This window comes from Zootermopsis nevadensis, unplaced genomic scaffold (genome assembly GCF_977971745.1).
Source record: "Zootermopsis nevadensis isolate Lab colony 2312 unplaced genomic scaffold, Znev_1.0 Znev_ptg000010l, whole genome shotgun sequence".
Lineage (NCBI taxonomy): Eukaryota > Metazoa > Arthropoda > Insecta > Blattodea > Termopsidae > Zootermopsis > Zootermopsis nevadensis.
The window spans coordinates 14534355-14549165 of NW_028259142.1; the positions used below are offsets into that span (position 1 = coordinate 14534355).

The window sequence follows — 14811 nt, forward strand, 5'->3', positions numbered from 1 at the left end:
TTGTATTTTCTTTAAGATGTCACTCTTTTATTTATTTTTTCTCTGTCTAAGAAATACATAAAATTAGATATAAGAAGACGTCTCATAACTAAAAGAGTGTCATTATATGTCACTGTCAAAACAGCCACACACAAATCAGGAGGTTTTGAACTGTGCAGAATTGTGCAGAATCTCATTTAAGTCCACCACGCGGTACTGTAGCAGAAGATTAAATTTGGAAGATATTTTATACCACAAGTTTACCATTTTCACCTTCCAGTCACCTGCTTAGAAACACAAAGATTAAAAATATACAGGGCTGTAAATGTACCTATTGCTTTGTACTGATGTGGAGTTGGGCTGTAAGAAGAACATGCCTATTTGAGCGTAAAAGATAGGAAATAGCAACAAAGGACGACGATGACAGTTGCATAATACTGAGATGTTTAATCTGTACATCATGCAGGGCTGATGAGCCAAGTGAACTTGCAAGCCGTATCTTTCATCAGCAGTGCCATCACGTTCTAACTCCCACTTTAAAGTCATGTGAATTCCTTTAGATTCAAGTTCGCTCTTCGAAGGTAAACGTTGTTCTCAAATGGTGTCGCAAGGTCGTTCTAAACTGTACAATATATAATCAATCATGTGCGTTAGCCATGCGAGCTGAACCGTAATGCCGATTGTGTAGTTGAAGTTCTATTTCAAGATATGCAGTCAAGATGATAAAACAGCTACTCAACGATGCGGCGAGATTCTGGATTCAAATGCGTTTCCACGTATTTAATAAGTGTTTTTTTATGCATTTTGTGATTGTAACAGTGCGCGTCCAGATTATAAAGGTTCAAGGCTAACTGAACACCTAATTTGCTACATAATTTTAGTAGGATATGTTGCTGTTCATCCAATACGGCAAGCGTATATATTTCTTCACAAATATTACTAATGGACAGACATTTATTACAAAATTGCGGGGCTGTGTGAGGGAGTAAAAGTTGGTGTCAGTATTTGCCATGTTTCGATTTTGTATTCTTTCTTTGTCCTATTGTTGTTGCTGGTAGTCTCTCTTCTCTTCTCTCTACTATAAAAATTTGTGATTCCTCGTTGTCGTTAAAAAATGACATTGTTGACTCGGCATTGTTGTGTAACACAAACATGCCGAGTAAACAAATAACGCTTCACAACAAAGAAATCAAAAACTATCAAGCCAGTCGCATTATCACTGCTCCAGAAGCAGCACATCGCATTCTTGAATATTGACTGACAGTTGGCCTAAGTCATCAGAAAAGTGAAAGAAGACGTTATCAAGTATTTGAAGTACCAACTCCAACAAGGTAAACTGATACTCATTCGATATATTACGATTACGAAAACTATTATGAAAACTGACTTTATGATCGATTTTAAGACGAAGATTTGCAAGTAGGGGGTTGGTTGCGTTTTAAACACTTCACCAACCCCCCCCCCCCCCCCCCCCGAAGGGTTAGTTTAGTGTGTTACTTAAGATTTTAAAACGCAATCAACCCCCCCTTTCGGAGGAGTTGGTTGCGTTTTAAAAACTTGACCCCCCCCCCCCCCCCCGAGGAGCTCCGAAAGGAGCGCTCTGCTCTAGTGTTTGTAAAAATCACAAACCGGCGTTTAATTTTTGCCATCACGTGTGAGAATTAGTCCCTTCTGTTACATGCTACTGCAATCGCTTGATACATAAACCATAGTTCCATCGCTTTTGATTTATCTTAGTGCTTCAACTCAAACTTTGAAGGAATATTATGCCTGAGGAATCTCAGTGCACGATATTAAAAGCCGGTTTGACTCGTGAGTCCCGTTATATTGTAAGAACGCAGTGCGACCTAGCCGACCATCTGCTCACAAAGGAATGCAAATGCTTCAAAGGACTGTAAGGAGCTGGGATTATTCAGTCAGTAAAATCGACCAACTGCGGCAGAGCTGAGTAATCTATTCTACAACAATACTAGAATATTTAATTAGAGTACTCATTTATGTTTTACTTAACAAGGCTACCAGTAGCTCGCATGGAATGATACGATGGTAGAATTAGGTTCTCACGTGGGTGAAGAAATGTCGATGTTGGTCTTAGGAAAATACCCTAGCGTTTCCTTCCATGCCCTCCCCAATTCAGTGTTTATAAATCTCCCCGTTATTTTATGCTTGCCTTCTGAGTTGTAACGCCGTATGGCTGAAGTTATGCCTGAAGATGGAGACAGAATGTTTCTCCGAAACGTTGGTATTTACCTAAAACTCCACACGGTGTTACAACCTTAAATACCATACGAAGTATTGGGACTGTTTAACAGAGTAACAACGTTTCAGCAACGAGAAGAAACAAAGGCTGAAAGAACAAATACAAAGAAATATGCGACACTTGAGGCAGCAAAAAAATTGAACAAATAAGAAAGTCAAATGCCCATGACACGACTGAACGAGGTGATAGGAATCTCACTGATATTACCACGCGTTGTTAGTTATTGACAAGAGTGTAGTCGTGCCAGGGGTCCACGACACACGGACTGAGAAACAAAACAGTCGGATACGTTTCAATGCCTGCAACTCCCATAATCCATATATACTTTCATAGCAGTGACGCAGAATCTCGAATACAGAATAGCATTAAAAGTCAGTCATTAACATATCGCAAAGTGAATCGGTCTGTATTATTCCGTGGCCGTCACCGATTACGTGAGCCGAAGTTGATGGCAGGACATTCCTGTCTTCATCTGGTTTTACTGATAATGCTTTAAAAGCACCCGTAACTGTACTAAGAAACGTGATGTTGAGTGAGAAAAAATGTTTGCTATAATGACTAAAGCAGCCTTCGCCTTTAACTAATGGTATGATCACTTAATCACGTATTCAGATTACAGACACTAAACAGAAGCCAGGGTCAATAAGACCATAAAAGATGAACCGCGTAATATAAAGAAATAAAATTGAGAACTCGTTGGAATAAACATATAACATTCATGTAGAAGGTCATCCATCACCAGAAGTTTAAAAGCTTTATTATGTGAAGGTAGAGCGTTCTGCAACAAATCTCTCTTAGCGCGATTGTAGATTCGTACCTGTGAGTGGTGTTATGTGTGCTGCTATTATTGATAGAAGCTTAAATAAGTGTCAGGTTTAAAAGGTCTTTTATTTTTCTTGAAATGAGTACAAGTCCAACCATTAGGCATGTGTGTCCTTGTACTTTGTAAGAGTGCAGGAAAGACTCTCACAGCAGCCAATGTCTGCATTGACGATGTCCGTGTGCATACAGCACGACATAAAGCTGTATGGGGAAGCTGTTATAAAGCTCCATTAATTCTTAACCTCAGCTTTAGATGGAAGTGAGTCAGCTTATCCTTTTGGTATCTTAACCCCCGGGGAAAAAGGAGCTGGGTGGACCCCGGAAACCGAACCCTGGTTGTCTAACCCAGTGGTATTCAACCTGGGGTACGCGTACTCCCGGGGGTACGCGAAGACATCTTAGGGGGTACATAAAATTTAAAAAAAAATATTATTTTATGATAAACACTGAATAATCAGTAATGTAATTTATTGAATTTATTGTAGATGTAGATTATATACTATGTATAACTTGAATTATACACCAACAACTTTGGGGGTAGAAAGTTGAAGAGAAATTATATCTGGGTGTACGCGAACAAAATAGGTTGAATACCACTGGTCTAGCCCGTAGCCAGTTTAGTGAATGAGGTGTTCCGGTCCATGTACGGTTGGATACTGTACAGGATTTTTGTCTTATTCGTTGTTTGTTGTCCTTAAAATCCTTTCGTCCAGTGTTCTCCGTTTTGCCGTCTCAGATTCGATACGTATACGATCATAGCCACCACTATTTTGTCGCTCAGAAACAGTATTTTATGTAATACATCAATGCCTTGTACGACAGATCTACTTTGATGCATTTGGTAAAACTAAAATTTCGGCATCACGGCTGTATAAATGATTTATACTCTCCAAAATTTAATTCTCCCGACAACTTTTAATGTTGGCCCCATCAATATCGGTTAGGGTAGTTCCAAAGAAGAAGAATAACGGACAGACAGACACAAACTCTCCATTATACGTTCATTCTCTTTCACTGTGTCCAATGAATTTATAAAATGAACTATCGTGTATCACATATGTAAGCTACATTCGTCAATACCACCAAAAATAAATCTGTAAAAGACATGTCACTTTGTAGTCTTTGATAGTCTCCGGCCCGAAGCTACTTAAAGGCTGTTCACGTGCCACGTATGCAGTGAGCTCTATTTTTAAGAAAACTGATAAAGTTTCATCTTAGTTTTGAAGTTGATCAGTACTAGCAAAATATATTTGCCCATCCATACTTATTACAGATCCTCCAATGCAAAAGTTTAATCATATGTTTATTTCATTCACTTCCTGCGGGGATGTAAATGTTTAAATGTTCCCAGGCTTCACTTCAGAGCTACCTTTAAATATCCTACGTCGTCAGAGAGTCAACACTTTTAAACCACTGGTAACTGTATGTACCACATGCTTTAACATTCAGTAACTTTACATTTGGTATTATTATCCGAGTACAAAGCGATGATTTCCTTATAAACGATATTAATCGCTTTATCTTTGTAACGGAGACGCGTTGTTTTCTTTGAGGTAAGAACTGAATTTCTTATTACTTTGACGAATTTCGGCTTCAAAGAGTTAAAATTTGCATGCATTTCAGTTGTTATGTACGATACAAATAAGTCGCCTGCTCTGGTATTTACCACAGAGATATTGCCGAGAGATTTATCATAACTCTAAGTATCGGATTTGAATCCTATGGGGTAAACATTTTCTTGACTTTGACTTCTTGGCTAAGCACCAAAATAGTGGCATACAATAGATTAAAGCTGCCCTCTCCATTCTAACTTGCGTCATCACAAGCTTCAGTTAGTAAGTGACCTTAAATCTATAGAAGAACCAAATTTACATGTTTCCTCAATAGCAACCATGGTCGTAACGCTTTGTCATGGGTTGAAAAAGTGGACCTACTCTGAACCAGAGACAAATTTACGATGCAGAACAATGGCCTCGAATGTTTACAAGCTGTTTCGAGATTCTAAGAGCTAGGAAGAAGTAGGAGGCAGAGGATTGTAGATGTAGATGTAGATTACAGTGAAAATCTCTCCTCCCTTCAGTTGCTGTTATGGGAGAGCGTATTGGTGGGGTATTATAGGACATGAAGCCTACTTGGTTCCTTGTTTTTCATCTTCATCGACCTCTGTCTGACTGTTGAGCATTGGTAACCTACATTTCTTTATATTTGTTGACTGTAAAACGAGAACTGGACGACAAGTAATGACGACAAAACCGTATCACTTTAATTTACGATGAGTTTAATAATTTAGGCCGGTTTCTGAAATAAAAATGGTTTAAATGTTCCGGATCTCCTATCCAGTGCCGTTTCTATGGTAACAGTAAGTAATAATTAGGACTTGTGAAACACGGTAGAATGAGGAGAGTTTATTTCGCGAGATGGCAGAAATTCATATTTAAATGAAGGGTCTTCGTTCTCAGTTTTTACCGTTTTGGTAGGTTGATATTTTCTTGTGTGTCAACCACAGAGTGATCAGTTAATGATCATATTTAAAGAATATAAAATTAATATAAATGTAGTTATAAGTTATGTGTATTTTTTTGGACTTTATTTATTGTCGATGTGTTTAAAAAGCCTCAGCGTTTCAGAAGTTGATTTTATAAAGCTCTTGTCCTCATGTCAGGCAAAGACGGAAGTATAAACGACTTCCGAAATGTTGTGACTGTTCTAATAGCTGGTTGTAATCAAGAGTGCGAAGGTGCAGACTCAGATTTGACGTAAACATTTCCCAGATGCACTCCTCGCTACTTCACCTCTCATCTGGCTGCATGTTCATCAACACCAGACACGATCTATTATTGTAGGCTAACACTGCGCTGTTTCAAAGCCAACCACGTCAGAAACGGGTTTGCAGAGTCAGAATTTTTTTTATTTTTATATCGTTTAATATTCCACATATCAAAAATGTTTCGATTCAGAAAAGTTTCTTAATAACGTCTACATTTTACGTAATGTAACAGTTATTTGCATGTTGGTCAGTTCATATATCGAATTAACAGAAACCAAAAATAAATTCCTTCGCCAAAGTACAGTCCACACTCCCTCTACGAAATTTAATCGATGTCAGGCAAAGTTTCTTCGGTGGCCAAACATGCGGACGGACAAATATGATCGCCTCACTGTATGTTTATTTTATGCTCGTTTAATAAATAACGCACTAAACGTAATATTCCTTTTGTAATACCATATAATACAGTGAATGTAGATGGGTGTGGAGTTGAAAAATACCAGCATTACAAATCAGAGGAGAATATTAAAATGTATCTTAGAGGAACAGGGTGTGGAATGGATTCATCTGGTTCAAGATATATTATAATGTAGGGTATTTTTTGCATAAAAGCGTGTGCTTTCTTAAACATGTGAGTAATTATTAACTTTGTCAAAAAAAAAGTCCCCACATCACGGAACATTAATATTATTGTTTTTGTTGGTCATCCCCTATCTGCAGACCTGCCTATCCGAGTTGGTTGTTTCATAATGGACGACGGGGCAGTGTGAAGTTAAAAAAACCGGCACTGACTTGAAAAACACGATATTAAATGAAAATAAAACTCACTCTGCTGACCATCATTAGTCCTGCAACGAGAGGACATGTCGGTGTCGCGGAGAATTTAAATAAAAGAGAAGCCAGAAAAACGCCTATGCATTGTCTGAGCTGTTACCCTCCTCCCCGCCCCCGGGGCTGCCCCTTCGTTCAAGGCGAGCAGGAAGTGAGGACGTGACGTCTGAGCGGACCCCGTCAACAAATCTAGACGCGATGACACGCAACGTGTTCCTTCTTGCCTGGTTAAGGACTGCGGAACAAAGTTGCCGCCTTAACCGTGTGTTCAACACCGCAGAAACCAAAGCTTACCGTCTGTATCGACCCTGAATCAATTCCATCTTCACAACATATTTTCGTAAGATTTTGCCTGTCTTATGAAGTCATTCTCTCATGTCGTCAGCCCTACAAGTAGCTGCGAAAATAGAGGTTTCCCCACTAAAACTCTGTATCCATTCTTTGTCTCACCCGGCCTAACTACATGTCGATAATTTCGTAGAGTTCTGCATTTTTACTGTCCTAACAATATCAAGACATTCCTCGTTATGAAAACTGCTCACTCACTTCATCTCCCACGTTCAAATATTTGTATTTTTGCTGATCAATTTGTTCTTTGCTGCCTGGAATTTCAAAAGGGACATTCATGTTACACGATGAGATATCTGGTTCTCTTGGTGACGAGTATGGAGATGACTATCTTGTAGGATGTTGCGCCGTGTAGTCTGGTAGTAGTTTACCGACGTTTCAGAGGTCATACTGCCTCTGTCATCGGGGCGATGCACCATGGATCATAGTATAAATGAGAAATACACACCGCTCATCGCCCTCTTGATGGAGGCAGTAATCACTTCTGAAACATCAGCCATTTTCTACCAGACTATACTGCGCAATATACCAGAAGACAGTGTTAAAGTCTGGAGTGAAAACATAAAGTAGGATGAGATGAACAGGGTTTTGTGGACGTTGATCAATTGAGTGAGTGTTCAGGTACCTTGAAGCAAACTCTTTCTTCAGCTAGAGGCAACGCAATAAGGGTAAAACTGCATAAATTTCCGGAAATTAGAAACAGCTAAATATGGAAAAATGCCGTCCCCACAGCAACAGCGTTGCATGGCTACAATGACCTCTCGTGGAAGGGTCATTATATGCCTGCAGGGCTACCCAAATTTCTTCAGCAGCGCCAGTCTTACAGTGAGCTTCGTTCTGTGCAAATCAAGAAGCCTCACAGGTTAATTTGCAAGTCTGGTTCTCTGTTTTAACAAAATGGTGGTCCTTTATCTTAGGGAGGCCCAGCAATCAAGTAGTGTGCATCACGTAAACTGATTTTTAATTAAGACAATGGATATTTAGGTAATGACATTTTCAGTTACAACTTAACCAAAACATAAATTACTTCCATATTCCCCAATTCATCCCCTCTTGTCTATCTGGATCATATAAGATAGGAATTTTTAGACTATGGCCCGTGTAGGGGCTGTATTTGTTTTGGAATATTATCACTATTACGAGGTATCCAGTCACATCAGAACCCTGATAATGGGGACATTGTAGGCTCCCGAAACGTCGGTTTACTACGGTAACCATTTGACGCCGCTGATTGCCCGAGAAGATTTTATTGATTATACTCGCCGCGAAAGTATCAAATTCTATATTATATTGACTTGTGTGACGAAAAATTGTTGCCTAATATCAGAAATTATTTTTAATATCGTCAGTATGTGGCAGAACCTTGCCCTCTTATCATATGTTTCAGTGTACTCATCCTGGGTACGGATACCGAAAGCCTGTAAGTACCTTGGCCTTTCAAATTCATAATAACGAATCTGGCCCAAACAACGGTCTATTGCGAATTGCAACGTGCAAAACAGTGAATAATGAATCAGCGAGGAGGGTACTGGCCTCACAGCTCGATACCTGACTACCATTCCACGGAGAAGTGGAATCGGAGATGAGCAAAGGTTGTGACTGTAGCGGAACTTACGAGAGCGTCGTATCATGACACAGACGCAGTTGCCATGGTTACGGACAGCCCTTCGTATATCTTCCTTCAGTCCGTGCAAGGTGACACGTAATTGTTATGCTGAATGAAAACGTCAGTTCTTTAGTATTACACAAAACAATCTTTGTTTTTTTATAGTTGGAACACAATGTACTAAGAAAGAGAATGGCACGTACTGTTTGTGGAATGGATTCGGTACTGAAAAGTAAACAGAATTCCTGCACAGTACCAGACAGTTCCCAGTTACTGATTGAATCATCCGGTTAAAAAAACAACAATCTTTTCACGTGATTAGGTCGCTTTTCCAAACTTATTTTTGCAGAGAAATAGTGAGTCTCTAAAGGTTTGTGGCACTTGTTGATCCAGTGCACCACTGTCCTTTGTCTGAGGTGCAAAAATGTGGCATTTTTCTTTCCTTCCTTTACTTCTTTGTATCTATATTTTCTCGTTTTCTATAACGTTATTTGTCAACGAATAACTACATACCACTGAAAGTGGCCAGAAACAGTTTTAAAGTAGATTTAATATTCTCCCACTGACTTCTGTTTCGTATGTGGGAGGGTTCAAAACATTAGCAAAGAATCAACAATGCTGTGCCTACTAACAATGTCCAAGTTTTGTGTAAATGTGACACCAGGCAGACTGAATATTTCGTTCGCTCTGGTCTGCTCTAAATACAGCCATTATCTCATCCAAGCCCGCGAGTTTGTCAGCACGCTAAAACGAATGCTAGGGGACCGAAGACAGTAGACGCTGAAAAGCTTACGATCAGCTGAACACCTCAGTTCTTTTTGTCATTCCAAACACGTTAGCCAAAGGTCATGGCGCTACGGATATTGGCGATAGTTTCCGCACACTCATTCGATCGGGATGCGCCAGTCACTGTGACAGATTTAGATGGAGGGTCGTCACTACTCTCGGCCCACGTACGTATTATATACACTTGAGCCCGTCGTAAGAAGTGCCCAGTGGCTTCTCCGAGTTTCGACGGGATCAAATGACTGAGCAGCAAATTCGGCCTTATTGGTGTACATCGAACTCTTTGGAGTCGAAGATCGTCTAAATAACATTTAAACATTTAGTTTTCAGTCCCTGCCTCAAAGGAAACACAACGTGTCACCATTATACAAAGAAAAATTGGTCTATGCATTTACGAAAATTATCGCTGATTACCCTGAGAATCATAAGAAACCTTTAATACGTTCTGTGAGCAAAAAAAATGCATAATTACTAATTGTTCAAGAAGATGGGGTGTTTGGACCTTTAAAAAGTCTAAGTTCAAAACGTGGTAACAACATTATACTAACTCTCAAAGTTCGGAAATCAGCATAGCATGAAGGCGGGGGAGTGTATATCTTTAAGAGTCTCAGAAGGCAGAATTGGAGCATCCTTGTTTGACTCAGTCTCCGTTTACCTCAATTATAATAAAGTATAGGTTAGCCCACTGTGGCTTCCAGATCTTCGGTTATAAGAACTGGAACTCACACTAACTAACTAGTTGGCTTACCGAACCCGAAGGTTCATCACCGAATTAACCAAAGCCCTCCACCGGACCCTGTCCTGGGCCAAAAAAATCCAGTCTCATTCAACTCCTATCTTCCATAGATCCCGCCTGAGATTATCCTCCCATCTACGTCTAGGTTTCCCCAGCGGTCTCTTCCCCTCAGACTTTCCAACCAAAACCCGGTGCACACCTCTTGTCCCATCCATGCTCGCTACATGCACCGCCCATCTCATTCTTCTCGACTTAATCACCCTGACAATACTGGGGGAGGAGTACAGACAAGCAAATTCCATATTTATTGAATACCAATCGTGGCATTTGTTTTGATTTTTTCTATAAATGAACTGCATCTATTTTATTTATCTCCGGTTTAATTCCGGCAATCAGACTATTAGCGTCGAACGATGCGAGGTTAATGAATAATCACTAGGAAGGGATATGCAAGGGAGCGATCGTGGTCTAATTGCGATAATATTATGAAATTTGCCGCTAGCAACTCGTAAGTCTGTTTAATCTTGATTTTATATTAGTTCGAAAAAATAAATATGGTGAATGATGGGATTTTGTTATTAGTTTAGGTTTGGACTTATTTTAGTGTCGTAATAGCGGCGAGTTATCACGATGTACTGACATATTTACAATAACTGCAGTAGCTAAATCAAAGCAGTATTCGTGTTCGAATTTCGGCGTAATTTGATATTGATTCGAAAAATACTAATTCCACGACGGGTTAGAATCCTTAGGTCAGGAGTTCACAAACGCGGCCCACCGATATATTTTGTGATGCCTGCGTACGTATTTGTAATAATGTGTCACTCTTGTGTTTTAAAAACAGTTACGAAATATCACAAAACATGTTTTGTTAATGTCGTCAGTATTCCGCAGATGTGTTTAACTGTTCAGTTTCGTGAAGTTACTCAAATCACTCACTAAGTTGAAAGTTACAATATTTTCTAATTATAATATCGACAATTTTTATATTACAGCACTATAAATCAATTTTACTAATATAATGTGGTTAGTTTTCTTACCAGCATTTCCACTGCAGATAAATTCATTGTTTGCCAGTCCTTGGAAGAATTGCGTTTTTACACATACAAAACAAAACTTTCTTATTACACTTTTCCCATACGATTTTTTCCTTAGGTCCAGTTCTCTGTTCATGCACACGCAGGTTTAGACTGACGGGTCCACAGGCAGGGACACACAGCTCACTCCATGTCTACCTGCAGCTGGCGGTGTATTTGCTGGTACCACGGCTTAACTATCAAGACTTTGACTTCTTGGGTTGCGTGACGTTATCATACGCTTCGTAGCTGATATCGAGTTATAAAACTAAACATATTGATGCCCCATTTCTTACATTTGTAGAAATTGATCCTGTATGAAGTTTACATTGACGGACGAACTTTCCATATACGCTAAGCTACAGGTCAGGGCCTCGCGATATGAGGGGCCTCAAATGCTAGTATAATTCTTTAATTTAAATCAGTTTTGTTCATTTTTAATGATCCCTTTAGTCAAAATAATAAATGTACGATTTGAATTTCGAATTCTTGATAGCTATTGAGGTCTCTTAAACTTGATTGACATAGCTTAGGGCGTCAGAAGGTCAAAGTCCGACCCTGGAAGTTGGTATATCTCTGCTGAGTTTATAAAACTGATCCCTTCTTCAAGTTCCAGGATTCAAGTTCATTGTGTATCATTGTTGCGTGACATGAATTAACGCGAATGATTGTTATCTCCAACGGCAAGAGAGGTATTTCGATGGGCAGAAACAGCACGAATTATGCCAAAGTCATGATATAAACACCGTACTTTATCGTGTTTGGAATTAAAGGTCGTTATGTTTTTTCTAGACTTCCAGCCGAGGTTACATCGACTGGAGAAAAGTGTTTGGCAGAATTTACCGTCGTTCAAAATCGCCTCCCTCTCGCTTTGCCTTGTAACAATCGCGTGTATATACATTAACCTTTACTGATCTCGATATTTCACTCACTGTCCATGTCTTTAAAATCGCACGAAGCATAAACAATCACCAGCACACGCATGTGGCCTCTTGTCTCGATACGTCAATCATTTCCTGAGTTTTCGGATTGTTCTGTTCATATACAGCCATTGTATATCTAGTGCATTAAAAAATTTGATAACGTAATTGCAAGGAATATGTTCCCTTTTCAGAAGACGTAAATCACATCTTCAAAGCAAGGGTCGGCAATCTTTTCATTACCGCGGGCCACCATAACCGAAGGTCACAGAAAGAAATAACAATGTAGACAGTAAGCGAAATTGATTTTTTTTATTTAGAGAGTGTTGCTTTTCAAACATTATTTTCTTTGTTCTCTGCTGATTGTTGGCAGAATAGCAGAGATTCAAAGGACCTAGACTTTGTATTGCAAACTGATCAAGAAATGTAATGTAAGCCTACGATATATGTTGAAATATATGTTGGTTGGTGATCATGCGTGATCCATAGATTGGGTACTGTTAGACTTTTCAATAAAAATGTTCTATTATGTACGATTTTTAGATCTTCCCGATTATTGACGGGCGATTTTCCAGTATTGTGTATTGTGAGTCAGCTGAATCCAGTCACAACCCAGTGTTAACCGTGTTAGCCCGGCTAACACGGTTAACATGAATGATCAGCCCCTGCTTAGCATCATATTTTCAAACACGCTAAAAATATGTTCTTCCAGCTCCATAATATGTGCGAAATTTGTAAAAAAATTCGTAAAATATAAAAGTTACATTTATTCTCCTTTTCTAACTTGCACCGTTGCGCCTGCAAAAACTGACGGCAAATTTGGTATTCCAGTCATATTAAAATTCTTTGAACGACATCCGGTTAAATCAGATGTCCTGTATAAAGTAAAATCCATTCTTGCTTTTTTACCGCGAATATTTGATATTCCTGTAACATCAGCCGCGATTTGAACTGGGTACGAACCTCTGACATAAATCGGAGAGTCCATATTTCGCAGGAATACAAAATAATAGGCATAACTGATTATATTCAGTAGTTTAGCCACACGCAGTTCGGTTTCTTTTATTTCCAGCAGGGCATTCAGGAGTATTTTGAAGGTCTCTGCTCTCTCATGAAAATTAAGCGAACTTGTAAATAGTTTAGAGAATACATGCCAGACGGTCGCTGCCAGAAGCGGACTCATACATACTCAACCAAAATGACTCAACATCACACGGCCAATAGCAACAAAGCGGATAAATACCCCATTAGTTAGGTAGGCGTCGTACTTTGCACACATGATCTCTTATTTCTGGAACTGTGGCCTTCCGATGCAGACGCCGTGCTCCCAAGGTAGCTGCCGTTACTTCTGGCTAACACGATATGTTCCTACCTTCTAAATTTAAATAAATATAACTCATACCAGCTCGTTTATGGTTATTTAGTTCCAATTCTTTTGCGTGTCGTGCACTGAGAGGACATTGGTTCTATAAACACTTTTGTTATTTAAAGTTTTCTTACATGAAATCCTTCGTAACAAGCAGCACGGGGTGTGTGTTATCCGTTTATATAACGACGCTATGTCAACTGTATAAGTTTGACTAAGAGCTGGCATTTTTGTGCCTGGGAGAAATAAGCTCAGTCAAGACAGCAGAGCTTCGGGGCAGGAATTCGATTCTGGGACCTCTACAATACGGCAGCTGTCTTATGTTACTTGCTACACACGCGTAGAATCTGTTTTCTTTGTGCATGTGTCTGTATCGGTTCGGGGACTTTAAATTTGCCAACGAAACTTAATGCTAAGATCCGGTGGAGCATGATACTGAAATTATCTTCAAATTATAAACACACCACCCAGAATAAAAAGCTATATTAATCTTAACTTGAATCAAACACAGACCTACTATAGGAGGGTAAGGAGAGTCTCCAGTCCAGATCTAAAAGCAGTGCCGTAAAATTTGCTTGTGACGTAATTCACAAAGGGAACTGATTTGGCAAGCTTCCGTTTGAAACAGGTACGGTAGTTACATCCAGATAGAACTACTGCACAGTACATTCCGTCTACATCTCTGTTTATTACACAAATAATACGTAGTACTATGCTGTACGTGCATCCGCGTACTGAATAGTGCAGATTTAGATTTTTCGTTGTTTCTTCCTTTTTATCATGGTCTCTTTTCGTACTTTGTATCTTTAATTATTTTTCTGCCTCACCCTATTTTGTGCCAGGAGTCTGTTAAACTATTTTGGGCATACATTTGTCAACGTTAGGTCCATTTGTGACAAATTCTTCCATCTCAGGAAACTTACTATTGGACAGACAAAAATGAACACAGACTATAAACATCAAAGCATGGTTATCAATATTTCTGTCTTCTGGATTCTTTCGCCGTGTAGTCTGATATAAATTTACCGACGTTTCAGATGTGCTTACTGTCTATATCATCATGGCGATGGTGGAGACATTAAGCACCTCAGAAACATCGGTGAACTTCTACCAGACCACAAGGCTAAAGAATCCAGAAGGCGGTTACCTCTAATTTACCTTGTTTACATTTTCATTAAATGGTACTTGAATCTATAATTCATTACACTCACCTACAAAAGCCAGCGATTATATACGCAAGTAACAAAAACAAATCTCAACAGGTATAAAAGTTATAAGTTTAGTTTTTATATGGATAAAGTACCTGATACTCTG

The 14811-nt window shown here is 39.2% G+C and overlaps 2 protein-coding genes across 9 annotated transcripts in view; one reads left to right on the plus strand and one right to left on the minus strand.

The window, feature by feature from the left end:
- LOC110841472 (C2 domain-containing protein 5) overlaps positions 1-14811 on the minus strand; it is a 199345-nt gene that overhangs the window by 150452 nt on the left and 34082 nt on the right. The window contains exon 1 of one of the 2 annotated variants that reach the window (XM_022087060.2): positions 11176-11343. The exons of the other annotated variant lie outside the window; for it this stretch is intronic. The gene's annotated coding sequence lies outside the window, so the exon portion shown is untranslated. Of the gene's footprint in view, positions 1-11175; positions 11344-14811 lie in introns of those variants that run through there. 2 annotated transcript variants of the gene reach the window in all.
- LOC110841474 (smallish) overlaps positions 1-14811 on the plus strand; it is a 139869-nt gene that overhangs the window by 84929 nt on the left and 40129 nt on the right. The window lies entirely within an intron of this gene.